This window comes from Aphelocoma coerulescens, chromosome 5, assembly GCF_041296385.1.
Source record: "Aphelocoma coerulescens isolate FSJ_1873_10779 chromosome 5, UR_Acoe_1.0, whole genome shotgun sequence".
NCBI lineage: Eukaryota > Metazoa > Chordata > Aves > Passeriformes > Corvidae > Aphelocoma > Aphelocoma coerulescens.
In genome coordinates, this window is record NC_091019.1 from 16,269,003 (window position 1) to 16,292,039 (window position 23,037).

The window sequence follows — 23,037 nt, forward strand, 5'->3', positions numbered from 1 at the left end:
CAGATTTTTTTTTCACCCCCCTGTGAATCCATGGGTAAAAATATCTCTGTTCCTCTATTTCAGGATGTTAGAATGTAGGTCAGCAGTTTAGCTAGCAAGCAGCAAAAATAATTGCATTTCACTTGTACTTTGGGCATTTTTGGGGTCTGTAAGTCTGCCAGAATGCAAGATACTTCCTAACCTTTTCCTTCCAATAGTTTTAGCATTATATCTTTATATTTAGTTGTATAATGCACTGTAGAAATATGTTATACTACTTCCCAGAGCTATGCTGTAAAATATTGTATGTTGAACTGTAGAAGTCACAAAAGAATTTTGGCTTTTAACCTGAAGGAAATTTGAGTTTGTCTGTTACAATAATTGTGAAGTTATGGTGACTTTAAAATGTGAACAAATTGATGAATTTAAACAATCTGACTGGCCTACCTAGACCTTTCCTTCATTAAACTTGGTATTTCTTATTTGTGGCTTGCTGTTACTTGGAAACTACTTTTTAAGGATCAAGGACTGTCTTTCATCCTTAAAGACAATTAAGAGTTTATTCTGAATCCCTTGTCAGGGTCAGTGATGTTTCCTAGTATGTGGCACACAAGCACTGTAAAGAGCTCAAAGTAGTGCTGGTGTAGCCTTTATTATGGAAGAAACTCTCCCTATTATTTTGAGAATGAGTATTTTTGAAATGTGAGAATCTGTAGAAGAGGCTCCTCTCTTTTGGTGTCTTAGATAAAAACCAGTTGCTATCTGCACAGTGGATATCTTGTGTTTGTGCCTTGGTATCCTTTTCAGAAATTAATTTTAATTAACCCTCAGATTAATGTCTTTGAAATCAGTGACAGAACTGTGCCTGAATGTTTGGTTGCCTCATCTACCAGGCATAGATGATGGGTTCTGACTACATCTTCACAACTGTTGCATGAAGTTTTTATTGTGACATCAAATTAGTAGTCCTGTCAACTTTACACCCTGTAGCTTGCTCTTCTAGCCATTGGTTTATGGCTTTGACTCCACAGTTTGTGCTTCTCTGCTTTCACTGATCCTAGCAAGACCTTTTCAAACGATTCAAATATTTGTGGTCTGTGTTGCTTACTTGCATTTTGACTTTCATAAGCGTGTTTTCCTGTATCACATCTCAGAAGTGATGTCGATCAGGTTTAGACATCTGCCACCACTCCTGTTGGAGTGCTCTGTTTTCAGAAGACAGACTTGCTAGTTATTTCTGTGTAAAATTAAAGGTTTTATCTTGCACATGGGAGCCTTCTTTCCTGTTTGTTAATCTAACAACGTGAATGATGTATTGGCACAAATGCTCTGATTTCCTTTAGTCCGCCAAATATTTTTACTGCAGTTTGATACTTTTCTGCTTTATGAAATCTTCTAGCCAGGTAGATGGAGTCTTAGAAGTCTAAGATATTATAAATGTACTATGAGAAGATTATGGAATTTTTTAAAATTGTAAAGCAATTCATATTGTCATCTTTTATTTTGCCATTTTCTATTATGATAATGGTTTATAATTTATATTTCCCTTAGCATTAACAGTATTCCTTTTGGTTCACAGGTGGTGTTCCATAAATTCTCTCTCTCTGAGAAAAAAAAGGGCAAAAGTCAAAACCTGAACCTGTTTAATTTTGGTGTAATCTTAAGTGAAGTGCCTAGGTGTCTTGCTTATTTGCCATACATCCTTAGAAAAAACCCCACCTAAAACCCTACTATAACTCCTCTTTTGGTTGAGCTGCTGGGCAGTAATGTTATGGTTTTTTGTCATAATGTTTCAGCCACGGGTAGCTGCTAGAAACCACAGGCTTGACTGCTGTACTGTCTTTGTGAGCTTCCTGGCATTAAATAATACTGAGCCTGAGCTCCAAGTGTACACTTTCTGACCCCAGTGTGTTTGCTGTGGGGAAGACACATGCAAAAGGAACCTCTCCCAGCAACAAAACATATCAAGTTATTGTAATGGTCTGATCCTGTCCTGCTCTGATAATTTGGTCATGCAGGGAAGAATTTACAAGTTAGTCTTCAGGATGGCAAGGTTAAGTAGTATTATTGGTAAACAGTGCATTTTACAAGGAAAACACAGAGCCTGCCTTGTCTAATCTTTGACTTCTTTGCTTTCCAAGTCTTTCTGGACTTTGCAAATGACAGAAAAGACTGTGTGTCTGCTCTTCCATTTACAATACAAGTTATTAGTTATTTGTATTATTGAGACACTTTGACTTTCTATGCAACTTTATCTATGTCAGGTAATCTGAACTTACTACTCTTGCTGGCATAACATTGGAAACAATAGTATGATTTTTTTTTTTTTTTTTGGCAGGGAAGTGTATGGGACACCACCTGTGAACTAAAAGGGAAAATTGTTAATGCTAAGGAAGGTAAAAAGTGTAAATTATTATCATAATAGGTAGACTAAGCGGAAATGAAATGGCATGCCATGGAACCAAAAGTTCCATAATTTTCTCTCCTTTCAGCAGTTAGACCATATTACTGGTATTATCACGTTGGTAATGTAGCTGCAATTGTTCTGGTTAGCCCTGGAAGGAAATTAAGGATGAAATCCTTGCTTTTTACTTCAGTAAATATCCAAAATACCTTTCCTGTACAAAATTGAAGCTGCTTTGAAGCATTCCAGGGACCTTCACCTTTACTGTTCTAACAAAAAGGGCAAAGAACCAAGTCGTCCTCCTTAACAGAAATACAACTCTGCATGAAACTTGAAAAAAAAAAGCTCAGACTAATGAAGGGATCCTAAAACTCAAGTAGTCAAGTTCACTGAGTTAGTTATTGACTTATTCTGAGAAAATATGCTGTTGTCACCTGTCTTCAAAAGGGCAGTATGGGTTGTTGAAACTTATTTAGCACTAGAGACATCACTCCTCTTGATTCTATTGTGGCTGTAATGCTGATTAATCTTCTTGCCTCAGGCAAACCACTTTACCTTCTCCTGTCTTTGTGTTCCACCTCAGCTGTGGAAACACAGAGGAAGTCCTTACTGGCCTATCTCCATATGTTTCTATTTCAATGGTTCTTATACAGCACTGTGCTATGAGCTCATGTGCCCTGTTATGCTTGCTGTGGGTGCAGCAACCTCCTGCACTGTAGTATGTGGGAAATGTTGAATGTTACCTACAAGCTGCTTTCAGTAAATGCAAAAAATATGTTTCTGTTTACAAAACATAACTTGTTCCTTCCATATGTTACATTTTATCATCATTTTCACAGTGGTGATTTCTGGCAAGTGAGTTCATTAAACTCTCTTTACAACTATGGCCATAACAAAGTATGATGAGTAAATACCTCTACCTTGGTATTTCTGAGGTTTTTCCCACAATTAAATTTTTAAAAAATTAATTCCTTCATTAAAGATATTTTAATGGTCTTACTATGACTTGTCTTTTCAGCTATGTAGGACAAATACTAGTACCATACTGAGTTAAATGCAGTATTTTTCACATCATTTCATGTTTCCTGGAAATTTCTTCCTTATCTAATTGCCTGGTCTCTCTTAATCTGGTTCACTGTTGCCTGGGGATGGTTGGGAGGATCTTGTAATCAGTTGTTCAGTAGCCAGTAATGAGCAAATTTAAGAAAGCTATAAGGACAATGCTCCAACTTTGTAAATATTTTTTTTTGTTATTTTCCCTTTTTGACAAATAACATAATGATCTTAAAAAATGTGCTGGTCAGTGTGACCCCATTTCTGGTCTCATTAAATTGGCCCATGTCTGTTAGTGGTTGGGTTTATGAGCTCATATTAACCCCGAGGGATTTGGAGTGCAAACAGGAGTTTAACATTAAGCTGAAATGTGACTGTTAACAATTCCAGTTGTTTTGTTTTGCTCCTCACAGTCTTTCAGAGAATGTGGTAAAGTGAAAATATATGTACACACATAGACAAACACATTGTTTTATTTAGGGCAATCTGCATAAAGGACTATATGTAGTTCCTGTTTCTAAACAAAAAGCTTTTCATTATGTTGCATGTATAAACTATGCTTCAGGTATTTGAATTTTGCATTTTGCTAACTGTGGATACTTTATTGTTGAATTTAGTTCAGGGCTTTCATGGGAGTATAGAAAACATCTACATCAAGAATGTAATATTCTCTTCAACTAAAGATATGGAAATAATTTTCCAATATCTTAAATGTCAGCAGCACTGATGTCAGGATAAAGATTAAACAAGAGCAAAGCAGGGAAAAGCTGAGAAAATTATTGAAAGAAAAAGGGAAGAACTAGGGAATGGTATCCAAGTAGTTGAGGCTGTTCAATGGATGACAAGATAGGTGAAAGCAAACTTTTGGGAAGTACTGTAGAGCAAAAAAAAATCTTGTTCAGTATCAGCTGCCCACAAATAGCATTTTGATTATTATGTGTTAGATTAGAGTATTATGTGTTACACAGCTTAACTGGGATAACTGTGGTAGTGGGGTGGGATGAAAGCAAAGGGCAGGCAAATACTGGAATTGGGAAGCAGTGAAATCAGCTAATGATACTTACTCAGATTGTTAACCTTGCTTGCCAGAATCCCAAAGTAAGGGAGCCATAGATGTCCACTGGCTGACTTATAGGCCAGGCTTGATTTCTGGGCCAGAGATTTCTATGCTTTGTGCCATCAATGCAAAATGACACTTTTTACATTATTTTTAAACTTCTTTTAAATTTTAAATAGCAACTTGCAAAATGAATTCACTTAAAATACTAAAGTTAATATTTCAAGCATAAAATCTGCCATACTGGCCTGTCTTTAAGACCTTGTGAATATTACAAGTGTCTAGTCTGCAGCAGTGAAGAGTCCTTTATCCAAAGGTGTTTGAGTTGGGCTCTCAATCTTGAGAACATCAAGGAAGTCCTCAGGCTTCCAGATTTCAAGTAACAATCCTTAAAATCAACTATTGTTTAACTCTTTCTTATAGTCCAGTGCAAGCAGTGGGAAGTCAGGAGGGAGAATTACAAATTCATACAATCTTCATAATTTTATTTTTATATTGTTTTGACAGAAACTTCTCTCAGTGATGGTTCAGGCACAAAGCTAATTTTTTCCATCTCATTTAGAAGCAAACAAACTTTTCTCAAGCTTGTCTTCCTGTGGCACAGTCCTGATGTGGAGGCGTAGGGGCTGTGTTTATGTTGTGAGGGTGAATCAGGAAGCAACTAGATGGGAACACTCCTGGCTTAGTCTAACCCCCTATTGCTCTTGGCTAAAGTATCAGGAGCAACCTGGAAAGCAATCAGCTGCTACTGCCAGGGACAAATAAGATATTTTGTTCTGCTCCAAAGGGCTGGGATTGTACTGAACATTCTCTGTTTAACTGCTGGATGAGAGATTGATCTCAGTAACTTTGAAAATGTATTTTTTTATTGGTAAAATGTGAAAAGAGTCCAACTGACTAAACTGCTGCACAGCTGCCCTGCTGTGAAGGAGAGGGTATTTCAAAGTGCACGTTTTTCCCAGCATTGTTCTACTGTAGTTCCAGCTGCTACAAATGCAAGGTGCTCAGTAGATGCTCAAATGGAACAATTTTTACCACTTAACAGCTTGATATAAATTTACATTCCTCAACAGATCACACCATTTTGATGAATTTTCCAGCATCTAAGAAGTGATACTGCTCTTTTCTCACCAATTAAATTTCAGTGTGCATATGTATGTGTTTGTGGAAGAAACAGGAAGAGTTTTTGGACAGCTCTGATGTTCTTTCAATTGGAATTTAGCTCAACATTTGTATATCTTTTAAAATTTGACACAAATAGGGATATATATGACATACATTTAATACAGTTGTTATAGTGCAAAAGCACAGAAAATTTGATTTCAGTTTACTCTTCTAGCAAATAATATGCAGTGGTTTATGTTTCCAGAAAGAAGCCTAAAATTATGTTTGGAAGTAAAATGGGCTCCATGAATTAAAAAAAAAACTTGTTGTCATTCTCTTTGTTTCCTGTTTGCTTCTGTCTTTTGTAGGCATTTTTCCAGTGATCCATCCACTTTGAGGATTACAACATATTTTTTACATATAGCTTTTTTCCTGCTGTCCCCCCAGTGTGTCTTAAGGAATGTTTTTGCATCACTGCCCTTTCCCTGTTGTATACATGATGCTTTTGACAATGACACTTAAGCTGAGATTTTCTCAGAATTGCTTAGAGAGACAGGTTACAAAGACAGCCAAAGCTATGTGGGGAGGTTGTCCCCATATTTATATTAGAACCATTAGAATGTTGTGGATGGAAAGGGACCTTAAACATCATCTGGTTCCAGCCCCCTGAACAGGGATACTTTCCATTGCATCAGGTTATTCTAAGCTCTATCCAACCTGGCCTTGAACACTTCCAGGGATGGGGCATCCAACATCTCCTTGGACAATCTGTTTCAGAGCCTCATCACCCTCATAGTAAAGAATTTCTTCCTAATATCTAATATTTAAACCTACTCTCAGTTTGAAGACATGGCCCCTTGTCATGTCACTACATCCTCTTGTAAATAGTCTCTCTCCATCTTTCTTGTAGGCTCTCTCCAGGTACTGGAAGTTCACAATTAGGTTACATAGCTCTGAGTCTTGTATCACCTTTTCTTCCCCTCTTCAGCATTTCATTTGGGTCCCCCTCAATGTGTGCTTGCACATGGACATGTGCTTGTGTTGTAAAATGATGCTTACATGGAGGCCCTGTATGAAGTCACCCTTTGCACTTTTCATATGTCTCTACCTGTTTCATACTCTGAAGAAATGCCTTCTGCAAATACGATCACCTCAGCATTAAATGAATCAGGAAAGAGGAAATGGATCTGCTGGAACATGCATAATATTTCACAAATGTGATACAGGAACTGTACCTGCTTCCTGCAGGTATATTAACCTTAGTTTGATTTGAGCCTATAAAGAGCCTCCCATCACTCTTACTCCCAAACAGTGCTTCTCCTCAATTTAGGTCCTTAAAAATCTATAACTAGAAGTGAGTTTAGTTTTATATCTCAGAACATCAGTGGTGAAAACAGCCCATTATCATCAGAGCTTTGTATACATCCCTGCAGCTCGTTAGGACAAAGGTTTTGACTTCAGTCAGAAAAATGTGGTACAGATTAGCTTATTTACTACAGTTATGTAAGAGAAGACTTGTTAGGATTTCAGGCATTCTTTTATGTCAGAAATAGTAAAAATTTTTGCTAATAGGCAGCAGAATGATGCTGATATTTGTCTCGACACTATTCTCCAAGCTTTTTTCCTCTGGGTGTTTTGAAAAACATTCAGAAAGCTCATAATGCTGTCATTGCTAAGCACCTCTGCAAGGGATAACCATGTGGTTCACTGAGCTACCTGTTAAAAAGTGATGAAAGGATATCCTAACCAATGGTAGAGTGACACAGAGATTATTCAGCATGACCTAGAGCATTCCTTTGGGAAATTCTTATTCAGTTTTCAGGAAATATGATGGTAGAAAGTTGAATGCATCTCTTATGCCTGTGGAAGGTGCCTATTTCTCAACATCTTAGGTTTGAAAATTAAAGGGAAATGAAGTTTGTAGGACTGATTATCAAGGTATTGCATTTGTTTTTCACAAAGCCAAAGTTGCAGAACAAATTAACTGGAGTTCTGAGTACAGTTGGCTGAGAAATGGCTCTTCTGTTTGAATATTTGAGATTGCAATTTTGTTTTACCTCTGCACAAAGATGTTTCTTACCTATTCCACTTAATTATTTGAAACCAGCAGAGGAAGATCTTCCACTGAGAGCTTCTATCCATAAGAACAACCCTCAAAATTGGGGCTTGAGCCCAAGTTCGTTATAAATGCCCTAATATTTTTCTGGATAAATACGTATATATGTGTTGATAGGCAAATGGTTCCAGCAGGATTTATTGCATGAGGCAAATGTTAGAACAGCAAAGATCTAGCAAATGAAATCTGAAGTTAAAATATGTTAAAAACACAACTTAGTGATCTGAATGAGGAGATATATGACCAGGTATTCACCCACAGGTATCCACATATGCATATATGTGCACCCTTAATTGTGACTCCAAGTTAAGTCTGATACATAAAAACTGATCTGATTGGAAAAAAAAAAAAAAAGGGAGAATGGGATGGAGACAGAAGCAATAAAATTGCTCAGAAAACAGCCAGCTACTTCTAGATCTGATGTATTAAATAGCATTTTGGTATTTGGGTTGTAGTCTTTTCCATCTGGTAGTTACTTTTATTATGTGAAGTATCATGACATTTGATTTCAACTGTGTGTGTATGGACACAGACAAGATAATGACTTAATTGGAGTGTGCCCTGTCATGGTTTCACTCCTGCTATCATCAGCCATCATTCCAGGCAGCTGTGAATACAGGAAAATTTAGTTCCAGTAAGGTTATGCTTGGTGCAAAATCCAACAATATATTTAATATATCAAGGGTGCTGTGAGACAAAGGTGATATTTCATGAATCAAAAAAGAGGATAGTCTCATCCCTCTCCAATCTCAGTGGAACCAATGACACTTATATCAATACTGCTCTTCAAAACCTCACTATGAGACTTCGACATGAATAGTGTAATCTGGAATATCTCAAGTCCTCCAAACTTCCAAGTTCAGGTCAGATGTCTGTGGGGTTGTAGTGGTGTAAAAAAGGTGGGAAGGGGAAAATCATAAGTACACAACTTTGGCCATCAGTACATATCTGACAAAATACAGACAGAAGATATTTAATGATGTTTTTACTGATTCAGTTGTTGGAGGAAGTTAGCAGCATGCAAGCATTGATTTCCCTCCACTCCCAGCTTTAAATAGAGAATTGAAGGTAGTTTTAAAGTGTGAAATTGTGGTGAACTGCTGTTGTTTTGCTTGTGCCTTCTTTCACACTGTTTTTAATGGCTGGTTTTTTTTTTTTTTTGATCAGCCTTAAATAAGTTCATTGGCATTTCTTTTCTTCTCTCCACTGGAAATGGGCGTCTTTGCCTTCAGTACACAGCAGTAGTGAGAGGCAGGAAATCAGAGACATTATCTTGTTTGTTTTGGGGAACAGAGGTGCCTATCAGTGCCTTTTGAAGAGCATGTCTATTCAAATTATTAACTTCTGTAGTATATTGAAGAGGAACGATGAATCTTTCGCCAGGTAGGAATTGGATAATTGGATCTTGCCTTCTGATTTCAGAAGGAAGGTTCAGCTGCTTTTCTTTCAGTTGGATAATGTCCAGTCTAAGAATTAATTTAGCGAAATAAAAATTTTGGGGGAGAGAGACACTAGAGAGAGAAACAACATTTCCCTCCAAGTTAGAGATGGCCCAAAGTACACTGTGTTAAGCCTGTAAAATGTTTTAAATTCAGTATTTGGGTTTCAGGACATTGTTTGAAACCTTCCAGGAACAGGTGTCAGGTGAGAAGTGGAATCCAAATTACACATCTTTTTGCTTGCAATCGATGTGACAAATTAGTGCTGAGATTCCTGCCTGAATTTTTTGTATTAGTGGCAGCTACAGAAAAGTACATCTTGCTTGAGAACTGGAGCTTGAAAAGCTGTTGAGCAGGTGCTTTGCAAATTTTATTAAGTGATGAAAAGCCTTTAATAAAGCTAAATTGATTTATCCTTGCATGCTGAATAACAGTAGAACACAGAAATCACATAGAAAACTGGATCTACTTTATTTGCTTCTCTATACAGTGAAGTTAGTTATCTTATTCTCTGTTCACATGATGGCAGCAGAAGAGGATTTTTAATCAGACAAACACAGAGATTTTTTTTTCCTATGAAGATTTTACTCTCATAATGCAGGCTGAAAAAGGGAAACTAAAAGACAATATTCAGTGAATAAGTAACTTTATTTTGTGTGTATTTCACACGTGTACTTTTCATTTCTGAGGAAATTTTTTATTTCACAGTAATTTGTATGAAATAAATTCCTTTAGCTAAAGCTGATGACATAAAAGACTTAATATGGGGCAATACATCCTTGCTTCCATTTCTGATATATTTTCAAATCCGATTTCCTTGATGTGCTGTGAGGTACCATAAAGGATTATAAGAGGACAAAAACCTAGTTCCACTCATCCTTTAATTGTTTTTTTAATGCAAAATACTGTACTCCCATAAAACATCCATTTATTTATATTTGCTGCCAGAGGCTAATTCATTGAACCTGGGATATATTATTGCAAAACAATGGTGTTCACTACATTTTACGCTCTGTTAGCTGTTTTCCAGGTTCTTTGATGGCCACTAAGAGTTTATTATTGCAAAATAAATAATTAAGAAGGGATAATTGGCTTATTTTTGTGCAATGATACCAGAATGATGTGGGGGGTTTTTTGGGGGAGGAAAACATCATTGTTCTGTTTTTAATGCACTGCAGAATGTGGAGCCTGCATACCCTTATGAATCATGGATAACTCATTTGTGCCAGAGATTCACTGACAGTGACCTAAACCCTGCTCCTGCTAACTGAAGAGGAATAAATAGATATTCTGTTTCATTCTACTCACTAAGAAGGGGGAAAAAGAAGCAATCCTTATTCTGTCTTTTCTTTCTGTCATCGTTTGTAATATTCTCTCAGTCTGTGTAAAAGCCATTTGGTTCTATCCTCAGGGGTTTGTAATTCTTTTCACTTGCTCCCTTGTGAAGGTGGAGATTGACACCTGTGCAATGGGGCTCTTGTCAGCCAGATTTGCTCCCTCCCTTGCTCCTCTTTTACACCTGATATTATGAGTTGCTGTGAACAGCAGAGAGGTGAAAAGTCCTTGCTAATGAATTATTTCCCAGGAATGAGCAATCTGTGGGATTCCTAACCCACTCATCTTTACTTTTGCCAGGAAACCAGGCTTTGTTTGTTTCTTCACCTCATTCAGTCTTGCAAAGGACCCTTCTGAACTCTTGTCTATTTCAGGTCTTGGAATCCAATTGCTTTGGATTCTATATTTTAATGAGAGTGTTCTAGTTGAGGCATTCTTCATACTTCAGCTGTTGCCCATCATTCCAAAGCAACTATACGGTGGTAAAAATAACCATCCATTTCCTTTTTCCTTTTCCTATTTGGCCCTCAGAACTCTTCTCAGGATTGCTTGGAAAAACTTACTCCTTTACTGTGTTATGGTAGCATCTGGAAGCTCCAATCAAGATGAGAACACTGTGTGCAATGCTCAGTGCAAAACCAAGGAAGTGTCACTTCTTAGGCTAAGCAGAGAAGAGAATTTAGCAGGAGAGAAGGATGGCAGGAGGTAATGAAAATTCTCAGAATATTAGTAGGAAAGCAAAGAGTGGAGCCCAACCTTTGAAATTTCTGCTTGCATGTATCCACTGGATTGGTCTTCTGCTCTGAGTAACATTGTTGTGGCTGGAGGGCCACAAAAGCTTCAAGGAATTCAGAAAATATAAGTCTGGCTGTGTACAGCCTCCCACCACATCTGCATAGATAAGTAAGGCAAAAAGAGAAAAATGTTGTATTTCTTTTTCTGATGTGAAATAGAGCACAAAGCTTACAACCTTAAACAAAAGTTACTCAGAAAACATTGTGGGAAGGGCACGTTGTTACTGAACCTGCATGGTCAGCACAGACCCCTGGAAAAAAGGGATTTGTCTGGGTGCTTCAGTCTGTTGGGTAGTGGTTCTTGCACCCTTCTGGCTATCTTGGAACAATACTCATTGCTTATACACCTTCCCCATCACATGTGTTGTATTCGCTCTTGAAAAATAAATTCTGTGAAGAGCATCGCTTATGGAATGGAAAGGAATCAAACTTGGAAATAATCCTATCGAGGTCTGCTTTGTTTAAACAGATGTACAACTTCCACCATGCCTGGGCAGTGCTTCCTTGCACCCCGCAGTGCACCCCCTAAACCCTTGAATTTCAAAGCATTCACTATGCATTCAAATGTCCATTCATGCAAGGAGTGAAAGCCTTTCTTAACTGCAAAGGGTAGGAAAATCTATTGACACCAGTGAAGGAAGTATTTCCCACAATTCCTTCCTAAAACTGTATGGTTTTGAGATTTAATGTTCAGTTTAGGGATGGGTTTGCCATCATTGTTTAAGTCAGCATCTTCAAACATATTTAAGCTTTTTTATTATTTACTCTTCTCTTTCTTGCCAGCATTGGATGACAGTATAAGACTTCATTCTAAACAAACAACTCTGTCTGCATTATTGCTGGAGGAAACAACGCTAAACTGTTTTATCCCTGCGTTCCAGTCAAAATATCTTTAGCTTCTTTCTGAACCATCTTCCTCTAAGCTTCTGTTCATTTAGCATAGTAAAGACGTGCTGCCCATCCATAGTATTGTTTTGCAAACACAGTCTCTATTTCTACGGTGTTTGTAGTTTGGCCTGTAAGAGTAATGCACAATGCAAGGAAATGCCAGAGTCAAAAGATGAAATAAAGCTGTTTGGTTGCAAGCAAATAACTCTGATGAGTTTATTCCTTTGCTTTAACCTGTCTTATTTCATAAACAGAAGTCTAGAATTTATAACGATCGATACAAAAAAGAGGAAATTCTTAATACACAGAGCACAAAGTTTTTGTTAGTGGAGCGAAGTAATTTCAAAGGTAATGGAACCAGACTCCTTGTAACTAAACAAAGATTTGCTACAGATCTGTCTGTGTGGATGTGAATGCCCCTACTTAGCACAAAGGGTCCTGTTAGGGGAGGCCGCTCCTTTCTATGCTTTCCCCAGTCTCTTCTTCTCCACTGTGCTGACAAGTGACTTCCTACAAATACTATCTCCAGTGCCTGAGCAGCATGAAGGCAGCCAAGAAAAGGGCTTTGTATATGTACTGTTGGATCTTTCTCTCTGCTGCCAATGCAGGTGTTGTCAGAGCCTCCTGTCTGGCTTCCAGGTGTGCAATTTCCTTCTTCACGCGCAAGTGTAGCAGCCGAAGGCTCGCCTCCTGCTCCTTCAGCCTCTGAAGGATTTCTTCTCTTCTTCCCTTCTCAAGAACAATTCCCTTCTCTTCAGAGGACAAGAGCAGCTGGTCGATGTCAACAGCTGCCATCAGCAAAAGGAGCACCCAGAACAGTCCCACGACCATGGCAGATCCTTCCTTGAAAGAGAAAGGAAGGTGGAATGACCCAAGATTCAGACTCTCAAGAAGAAAAAGAAGCTTCACACTGGCATAAAAGCTTTCTCATCCTTTCCAGCCCTGAAAAAAAGCTGGAAGCCAGAGGTGCTCCTCAGACCATGCCTGGTGCTGCCAGTTCCAAACTCAGCTGCCCAAAGAGGCTCCATCATCATGTGGTGATGCAGAAGGTGAGGAAGGTGTGAGACACCGAGACACAAAACAGAAATGGCCATGTTTGAGGAGAAAGAAGTCCAGAATTTTAGATGAAAGAGGAAACAAAGTCCTCCAAGCAGGAGGAGGAGAGAAGGGGCCTGACAAGCTGGTGGCAGGCAGATGGGGGAGACATTCCCCAGCTGTCTTGCTTGCCCTCAGGGTGGCTCAGGGCAGGTTGGGTACAGCAGGACCTTCTGCTGGAAGGCAAGGAACGATGAAGTGCTGTGAAGGAACTGTTGCTACAGAACTCACACACTCTCACTTGTTCATATGAGTTTTAAATCTTAAAAGTGAGAGTTTGTCAGGCTCTCCCTCTACTACTAAATTCCTAGAGATGCTGGAGAGACCTTGACTGAACCTGAGGGGCTGGTGGAAGGTCACTTACCAGCAGGTGCCTCTCAGCAGTAATGGTGGCTGTGCTGCAGCACCTCCCTCTGACACCAACCATCTGTTGTTGCCTTGGAGACAGACCTGGGGTCCTTGGGTGCCGGGGTCATGGAGTCCTAGACTCACAGAATCCTGGGAAACCACAGATTCTGATGCTGAACTTTTTACCTGGAGATGATGCTAAGCCATCAGGTTCCTGAGAACATTCTCCATTACTTGTATTGGTATTTTCAGTGAATATCTTGTCTCTTCTCAATTCCAATGTAGGAATATGTTGTTCTTAAAATTCTTTATCCTTGATTGTTTCCCTTGGGGAAATATACTGTAAGCATCATCAGAAGAATCATGAGTGGCACATACCCAAGCCTCATCCAAAGTCCACTAAAGCCAGAGGGGGAATTTACTTTCAATTTTAAGGAGTGTTGAAACTACACTTCTTTATCCCACTTAAAACTGGTGGTTCACATTTGCTGCTTATGTTACAATCCTCAGGTATCCATGATTATCACCCAAAAGCCTATGACATACTACATCGCTGTCCCACAGAAATATGCTTTATAGCAAGGTGGCTCAGAATTCCCATTTTCAGTTGAAAAATACTGGACTACTTTGTGAAAATATTTCTGCCTCAAGTGTTTTATGATAAAGCACACTGTCATCATGAGCAAAGCATGATGGAAAAAGGGATAGTATAGCCTGAGTCTCTGTTTCTAGATGTGGCCTGAAATGCAGATATGGTGTGAGTCTGGTTTTTCCTGTTGGTTGTTATTATTGAACCTGCTTTATTTGTGTTTAAACCTTCATTTAGACTGGCTTTCTTAGGTTCAACATCTGCACAAATGAAAATGAAATGCAGCCAGGAACACTAACCACCTAGTTTTGACTTTGTCTAGTGAATGGAAAGAGAAAGATGTGTCTGAGATAGAAGCAAAACACAAAATACAAAAGGCAGGAAAATTTCTCTACTTAGGCTGCTGAACTTACTAAAAAATTTTTGTAGTGACTCGAGGTGTAAAATAACAAAATATAATGTTTGTATCTAGGAAGTGAGAAAGGGTGGAATAAGATTTAATCGGAAAGGAAAAGGAAGACCTAGTAAAGAGTAGTTAAAGGTTTGGAATAAAGCAGGAAATGGGATGACAATAAATGAGTGTACCAAAGATGCATAGTAATGAATAATCAATCATTCTCTAGGGCAAACAAAATTACCCCTTATCATTTTCCCTCTGAACAAAGGAAATTCAGTGGTTATACACATGGTATTTACTATTAAATACAGAAAACTAGTTATTAGACAAAGGGGTAGTGACAAAAGGTACTTTTGAAAGTAGAGATTTAGAAGTGGACTTTATTGAATTATTGAAGAAAAGGGGTGAGTAACTGAAATTTCAAGGTTATGCATTTGGGGGTTGGGAACTAGAAAGTCTGCAACTACCTGTAGTTCATTCTATGGAAAAAAAAATAGGAGGATGACCTACATATGCTGGTTGATTGAGATGACTGTGACTGCCTTTGCCAGTAAGATGTGGTGATGAAAGCAGAAACTCAGCCCTAGACTGTATGAAATGAGATTTCTGGTGGAGATAAGGGTGTACTAACATCACTGAAACTTACTGTTAGACTTTGTTTCGTATCAAGCAGGATATCATGTCTTTCAGTAAAAAATTAATTTAACAAGAACTACAAATCTATTCAAAGCAGGGGTCTGGAAAGACACGGTTTCATAAAAGGAATCTGAAGAATTTTGCTTGTCAAGTCTTGCAAATTAGAAGCTGAGAACATGTGTTTGCTTTCTAGAAATGCATTCAAAGATAAAATCTTGTTCAAAAGGTAAGATTAAACCAAAAGGGAACAAACTGGCTTTTACGAAATTTAGATTAAAAATAAAAAACTTCCAACCAAACTTCCACTGTGATTCTTGAATAGCCATTTAATATAACATATTTGAGCCCTCTAAATTATTTTTGGAGTGATTTTTAAGCCATTTATGAACAAATTATCAGAAGTGTAGGTTTGAAGGCATAAGATTTCCTTTTCCATTTTCTGACTTCTACAGAAATATATAAACCTATGCACAAATATTCAATTTGTTTGAAACTGCTTCCTTATTGGATTGAGACCACCTCAGGTATTTTTGCCAACTCATTCCAGTATTTGTGACACTGTGTTGCTACTTTTCATCTTTTTAATTTTTCTGTTGAAAGGTTAATATTCTGATGGGAATCTTAGAAAAGTCAAGATCAGGCAGTCATTTTCTCACCCCTTTTTTGACAGTTTTAGCTGGAGCTGATGTGTAATACATGTGAACAAGGGTCTCCAAATTTCTCTAGTCTCCTGAGTGATACTGATCTCATAGCTCCCTGTAAAATGCTTGTTGCTCCCTTCATTAAGTAATCCAGGCTTTACTTAATCAGTAGGGTTAGGACCTTAAATGAGTAAATAGTAGAAGGTGAAAGGCTAATGCTGCTGCTCATAATGCATGTCATAACTCCTTTGACTAAGGCACAGAGAGCTGTACTGTTTGTTATTAAACTACAAATTAAGGCAGATTTGGAGGAAGGAAAAAACAATGTTCAACAAGGCACTGGTGCTATTTTCATGGACTCTCATGCTAGTCTCCAAATTAGTCATTGCTTGTGATTGTATTTGAGCACTTTCACTGTCCACGGCCCCAGATTATGTCTGATGTTGTTTTTCTCCTTCTCACTTTCATTTCTGGTTCTCCTTCCCTGCCAGGTGTCTCTCTCCTGCAGCATATTTTTCTTATGAGGCCATGAGAAATATTGTCCCCTACAATTACAAGTGTAGCCTGAGCACTGGGAAGCAGTGAACCAGGATGAGCTCTCTCGAGCATATTCTCTCCTGCTGCTGGCCTTGTTGACTTTTCTCCTTCACAATGCAGGAAACATGCCCTGTTATTTATGGGAGTGAGAACTATAGGTGTACTTGGGAATCTGCAATTTAAATGTGTGCTGATGGCAACATCCCTTCAAGTTTATCAACATGCTTCAGTCGCCATGTCAGATTTTAAACTCCTGGAAGAATCTGTAAGGATGTTCTGAGAAGATCTGTCATGCAATGTTCCATGAGTGCTGGTCCTCTTACATTGGGCTAAATGAAGCCAAAAGTCGTGGATTCTGCCATTGTGTAAAACGCTAAGGTCTCTCAGCTCTACTATCTCATCTCTCAGGAAAACTATACATGTTGCACATTTTTGCAAGACCCAGGCTGTCATTTGCAAAGAAATTGAGTCATGGGATCTTTCATCTTCAGCACTACTTTTGTCTGTTCACTGGAGAATAGTTTGTTACCAATCATCAGGTAACATGCTGAGCAGAAGAACCAATATCCTTCACAAAACTTGGTCAGCAGATTACTTTTTGCCCCATCCCTCATGTCCAAATTTAGGAGTGGCTAAAATTGCCTGTTTCTAAATTTTCAACTCCTTAAGTTGGGTCAAAGCTCATTAAGTCTGATTTGAGTCCATAACAGTTTGTTAAATCTAAGCATGCCGATATCACAGGGTTCAATAAGCTTAGTGGTTTTGAAAACTTTCCTTGGTTTACCATCTTATAGCAACAATGCAGTAATATTAATTGTTAGCAGGAATTAATGATACTATACAAATATAAAACCTATGTATTTTGGTTGGTAAGCACTGTGACAATATTAGCCTAGTCTTTGTCCAGCTTTGTCTGAAAAGAGGCCAATTAACAGCCTTATGCTGTCATTAACTTGCTGATAGTGGGGCTTTTTAGCATTTTCCTCCTTTCTTTCAGGAAATTATATTCTTTTATTGAGGTCTTAATTGCTGGGAACTCAGTGGCTTGTCTGTTTGTCAAGACAGCTACTGTTTTAGCAATGTAATGTGCTAGGCAGGAAGTAAAACTCCTCAAAGCCAGCTTGAACTGTGCCTCAGTATCGCTCCAGCAGATGGAGGCTGGAGACGACAGGATCTACTTAAACTATACCCATGTAAAGAGAATTAATATGTGATAAGTTTGTCCTAGACTTTCCATAAACCAATCAGCAAGCTGAGTTAGCCTGTGATTTTACAGAGGGACTTCCTTATGTTCTGTAGTGTGCCAGCAATTCTGGGCTGGTATAATATTTCCAGACATTTTTAGAGGGACAACTCACAGTGAGGATTTCTCAGAAAAACATAAAGATCTGAGGAGAATACTGGTGCAGCATTTACACTAAATTATTTATATGGCCCTCTAAAGAGGCCTGATGAAACAACTGTAAGTTCACACATGATACCTTATATATTACAAGTGATTACTCTGTTTTTACTTTCTTTACAGACTTTTCTACACTGATGATTTTTGAGTAATTCTGGTTTTGTTGCCAATATTTATATATTCTGCCCATTGGCACACTGCTTCCTGAGGCTAGTGGTCATATCTCTTTTACTTCTTTGCAGTTTAAACCCACTCCTAAAGTAAAGAGAAATTTTGAAACGTCTATAGGTAATCACTACTGGCTAACAAAGTTCTGCCTTCCACTTCAGGACAGCTGGCTGAATGCAGTGCACCTTTCCTTAAGTTGTTTTGTTTTGAGAAATATTTGTGCTGTAGTTTGCATGATCTGTTACTGACTTAATTTGGGGAAGTTGTTAGACTTTGGTAACTGTAACAATTGAGTAATCACTGAGGCAAACTAAAATACCATTTTAATATAGCCTGTTAACTTTTTCAAAACCTAGGAAGTAGCTTTTTATCCATGTGTTCTAAAGGCCTAAGTAATTCATGCTAAAGTCACCTTTTGTCACAGTGAAATTGGATTGCTAGTGTTCCACTGGGAAAGGAGTAAGTAAAATTAAGGGGGGAAAAAAGAACACCCTGCAAACCGTTTGGCTGTACTTTTATCTTGCCACATCAAGTACAAAACCTAAATATTTGTAAGATTCTATTACCTTAGGAATGATCTACATAGCAAGTGCAATCACTTAAAAACAGGAATCTGATTCTTATCTACTTTAAAGCTACTCTGTATGTTTTAAGCTATCTCTCCTGCTAGCTCTACAAAATTTTGCCAAAATCAGTGCAAATACAATATCATGTATCTAGAGGGCTCTTTTATGTGATTAATGTCATGTAATGCAACTGAAGATAAATGAGCACTGTCTCTATGGCTCTTCTCTCTCTTTTTCCACTGAGAGTTGAGTTCTGCTGGCCATTGTATTGATGTGGAAATTGGCCCTGGGTATATTGCATACCCATGAATAATTTTGAAAAGATGAATTAGAAAAAAATTAGAGATTATTTATGTTCAAAGAGGGGGTTAAATTCATTCAGTAAGTTGTTTGTTGCCAATTAATTACCTACCACTAATTAGAATAATAAATTTGAACAGTGTTGTAAGATTTGGCATTGACTTTTACCATAGGCTTATCTGGAAGCAGTACTAAATGCTCTCATTAGTATTGGTAATAAATCTGTCATATTAGCTGAAAATGGATAAAAAGGCTAAGAAGCCTTGAAAACATAATTTGACTGAGCAGAAGCCTTTACACTTTATAAATATGACCACTGGAATTACTCACGTGAATTGATCAGCTCAGACTTCGCACAATGTTATAAAACATGAAACTTTTGCACTTAGTGAAACTCAGTGCTAAATTGGAGGTATAACTCTTTTTCATGATAACATTTGCAATTTAAAACAGGAGTGTGTGTGCTGCCAGTAAAATGGTGGTAAAGAGCTTCAAGCTGGAAATTTTAAACAAATGATCTAGTTATTAACTCTTGACTTTTGTATTCATGTAACACCAATGAGAGAGGTCAATTCTTTTGTTATCAATCCATCTTGTCTGTCCTAAAAATCATGATTTTTTAGTCAACAAACAACTTGAGAAGATAGAAAATAGCAAAAAAAATTAAAGGAAAGAAAAGAGAAATGCTGGTAACAGAACTTTGAATATCATGTGTCTCTTCTTAGATATTTAAAATAGGAGTATTTTTTTAATGTCTTTACCCAGGATGAAATTTGCCTGCAATGTGCTATGTAGTGCAGGAACATCTATATGAAACAAGGTCTGAGCATCTTTTGAAGTAACACACTTCTAACAGGGTGTTGCTCTAAGCTGGCCTCAGCCAGTGACACCAGAGGATTTTTTCAAAATTACACAATTTTTAAAAGGCTGTTTTTTTGGCAAGCACACTAGAATTCAGAGTATTCAAATTACTTGTTAGTCAAGTTCAGTTGAGTGCTCTTGAAAACTGTGTCAAATACTTTACAACCTCAATTAAAACAGAATGACTTTTAAGAAATATTGGAGACTTTCTCTTGAATTTTCTTCTTGCACTGAATTATTTTTACAACTGTTTTTACATTAAATGCTGCTTTTATAATGTTGAGTCTACATAAATTGCTTTTCTGTCAATATGCCACGGCGCACTAAATTCAGTAATTTTAACTAGTGGGGAACCATTATCCATCTATGTATCTATGCATCTTCCTTTCAAGAAGGAAAGCCTAAAGGCACAGGAGCGGGCTGTGGCCATGTGCCAAAAGATGGGGAAGAAGACTGACCTGGCTGAACAGAGAGCCTTGGCTGGAATTCAGGAAAAAAAGGCAAGTTTATCACTTTTGGGAGAAAGGGAGAGCTGCTCGTGGGAGCTACAAGGATGCCATGGGATTATGCAGGAGAAAATTAGAAGGCCTAAAGCCCAACCAGAATTAATCCGGTTACTTCTGTAAGAAAAAACAACAAAAATGTTTCTATAAATATATTGGCAACACATGGGGGGCTAAGGAGAATCTCCTCCTTTATTGGATGTGGGGGGAAAACATGGTGACAGAGGCTGAGAAAAAGGCTCAGGTACCCAATGCCTTTTTGCCTCAGTCTTTAACAGTAAGACCAGCTGTTCTTCAGCTTCTCAGCCCCCTGAGTTGGAAGACAGGGGTAGGGAATAGAATGAAACCCACATATTCCAAGGGGAAATAATCACAAAAGTCTATGGGATGGAGGGAATCCACCCAAGAATACTGAGGCTCCTGGTAGAAATGCTCACTAGGCCACTTTCCATCGTTTACCAGCACATCTGGCTACATGGAGAGGTCCCAGGTGACTGCTTTTTAGCCAGTGTGACACCCGTCTTCCAGAAGAGCTGGAAGGTGCATCCAGGGAGCTACAGGCCTGTCAGCCTGACCTCAGTGCTAGGGAAGGTCATGGAGCAGGTCATCCTGGGTGCCATCATGCAGCATATCCTGGACAACCAGGGGATCAGACATGCGTTCAGGAAAGGCAGGTCCTGCTTGACCAATCTGATCTCCTCTGACAAGGTGACCCACTTAGTGGATCAGGGAAAGGCTGTGTAGATGTTTTCTGTCTGCCTGGACTTCAGTAAAGACCTTGACACATTTCCTGCAGCATTCCACTGGAGAAGCTGGCTGCTCATGGCTTGGATGAACGTTGTGTCAGGCAGGACCAGGGCAGTAGTCGTCCCCCTGTACTGGGCACTGGTGAGGCCACACCTTGAGTGCTGTGTCCAGTTCTGGGCCCCTCCCTGCAAAAAAGAGATTGAGGGGCTGGAGTGAGCCCAGAGAAGGGCAATGGAGCTGGTGGAGGGTCTGGAGCACAAGTCCTGTGAGGAGCGGCTCAGGGAGCTGGAGGTGTTTAGCCTGGAGAAAAGGAGGCTAAGGAGGAACATATCTCTTTTTATTACCTCCTGAAAGAAGAATGGAGCAAGGTGAGGGTTGACCTATTCTCCCAAGTAACCAGTGCTAGGACAAGAGGAAATAGTCCCAAATTGCCCCAGGGGAGGTTTAGATTCAAAATTATGGATCATTTCTTCATTGAAAATGTTGTCAAGCACTGGAATGGACTCCCCAGGGAAGTGTTTGAATCCCCATCCCTGGAGGTATTTAGAAGCTGTGTGGAAGTGGCACTTAAGGATATGGTTAAGTGATGGACCTGGCAGTGCTGGGTTAATAGTTGGAACTGATGGTGTTAGAAGTCTTTTCCAACCTAAATGATTCTCTGATTCAATAAACATCAGGGTCTCAGCCAGTTAACCAGATACTTTTGCTAAATTAGAGAGAACTGTGGAAAATCACACCAGTAAGGTCTCTTATGCTTGAACAAATCTTGTTTAATGTATTTAATGACCTGAAAAATAGTTATAAAAGCAGGATAATACAAGACTGTAAAATTCTAGAAGAATTTATATTTTAATGAACATAAATTAGTGCATGTGAGGAGGGAAAGGGAGCTGAAGCACAATTTCTTTCATTACAGGTATAGTGAACTCTACATTATGTATTATCACTCGTGGAAAAGATTCCAAAATCAAAATAAGTATATTTTCAGAAAGGTAAAAATGAAACAGCCTTCTGGAAAACACTTTAGTAAAAAACAATTTAAGAATTGTTGCAAAGTAGGGACTGTGTAGAAAATGTGCTTCAAATGTAAAAATTTACCTGAGTCTTGTATACTGTGTCCTGTTTCTCCCATCACATCTTGGGACACAGGGAAACTTGAAAAAGCTTTTTGAAAAGGTGGGGAGAGTAAGTGAATGACCAGAGGGTTGGAATAAAGTCTATAAGGGGACAGACTAGATAGACTGAGTTTCTACACCATAGAAATAAAATAACTTAGAGAAGATGGGGTAGAGCAAATAAAATAATGAATTGCATGAAGAGGGCAAATACAGAACTGTCATTTCATTTACAGCATCTCAGAATATAGCAACTAAAGTGTTTGTGTTCATATCTCCAGGCAGCAAGTTTAAAACAAACAATAAGAAACACTTTTTCATACAAAAAATAAACAATGTGAGACACTGCCACTAGATATTGCAAAGGCCAAGAGTTTAACCGAGTTCAAAAAGGGATTAATGGCTACTTTTGTTTCATGAATTGTAAAAACATCCTGCTCAGACACGACTTCTGGCTGAGGAAGTTCCTAAACCACTAATTGCCAGAAGATGGGAAGGAGGGATTGTTCAGCTCTTGCCACGTTTCTTATAATCTTTCCTTATGCATCTCCTAATGGGCATGTTGGGACCAGGATAATGGGCTAAACAGGGTTTGTTTGTTTTTTTGTCTGAACCATTATGGTTCTTTTTATTTTGTAGGCGTAGATTTTTTTTTGTTTTTCAGTAATGGGAAGACAAAATGGAAATTTCCAACTTGTTTTTTGAGTTCAGTAAATGCTATCTGGAATATGACTCCTAATAATTAATTAGGGATGATCACATTTTTTTTCTTTCCTTATTTTAATACGAGTCTACAAATTAATCTGTAGAATGCTTACAAAGATTTTCTCTAAATACAGTGAGATTTGGATGAAGGTGAATAATTTATGTATTTCATTTGAGTGATAATGATGTATGTCTAATTTAAAGGACAATGTGTCAGAAAAGCTGACACAGTAAGCAGGGGGAGTTTTCTGTGGTCCT

At 38.3% G+C, this 23,037-nt stretch overlaps 1 protein-coding gene across 6 annotated transcripts in view; it reads left to right on the forward strand.

The window, feature by feature from the left end:
• The window catches only part of INSC (INSC spindle orientation adaptor protein), a 125,397-nt gene that overhangs the window by 40,294 nt on the left and 62,066 nt on the right, over positions 1 to 23,037 (forward strand). Inside the window, exon 2 of one of the 6 annotated variants that reach the window (XM_069016840.1) lies at positions 2,318 to 2,375. The exons of 4 other annotated variants lie outside the window; for them this stretch is intronic. The gene's annotated coding sequence lies outside the window, so the exon portion shown is untranslated. Of the gene's footprint in view, positions 1 to 2,317; positions 2,376 to 20,101; positions 20,210 to 23,037 lie in introns of all 6 variants that reach the window. One more of the 6 variants, XM_069016838.1, reaches the window with a different exon arrangement.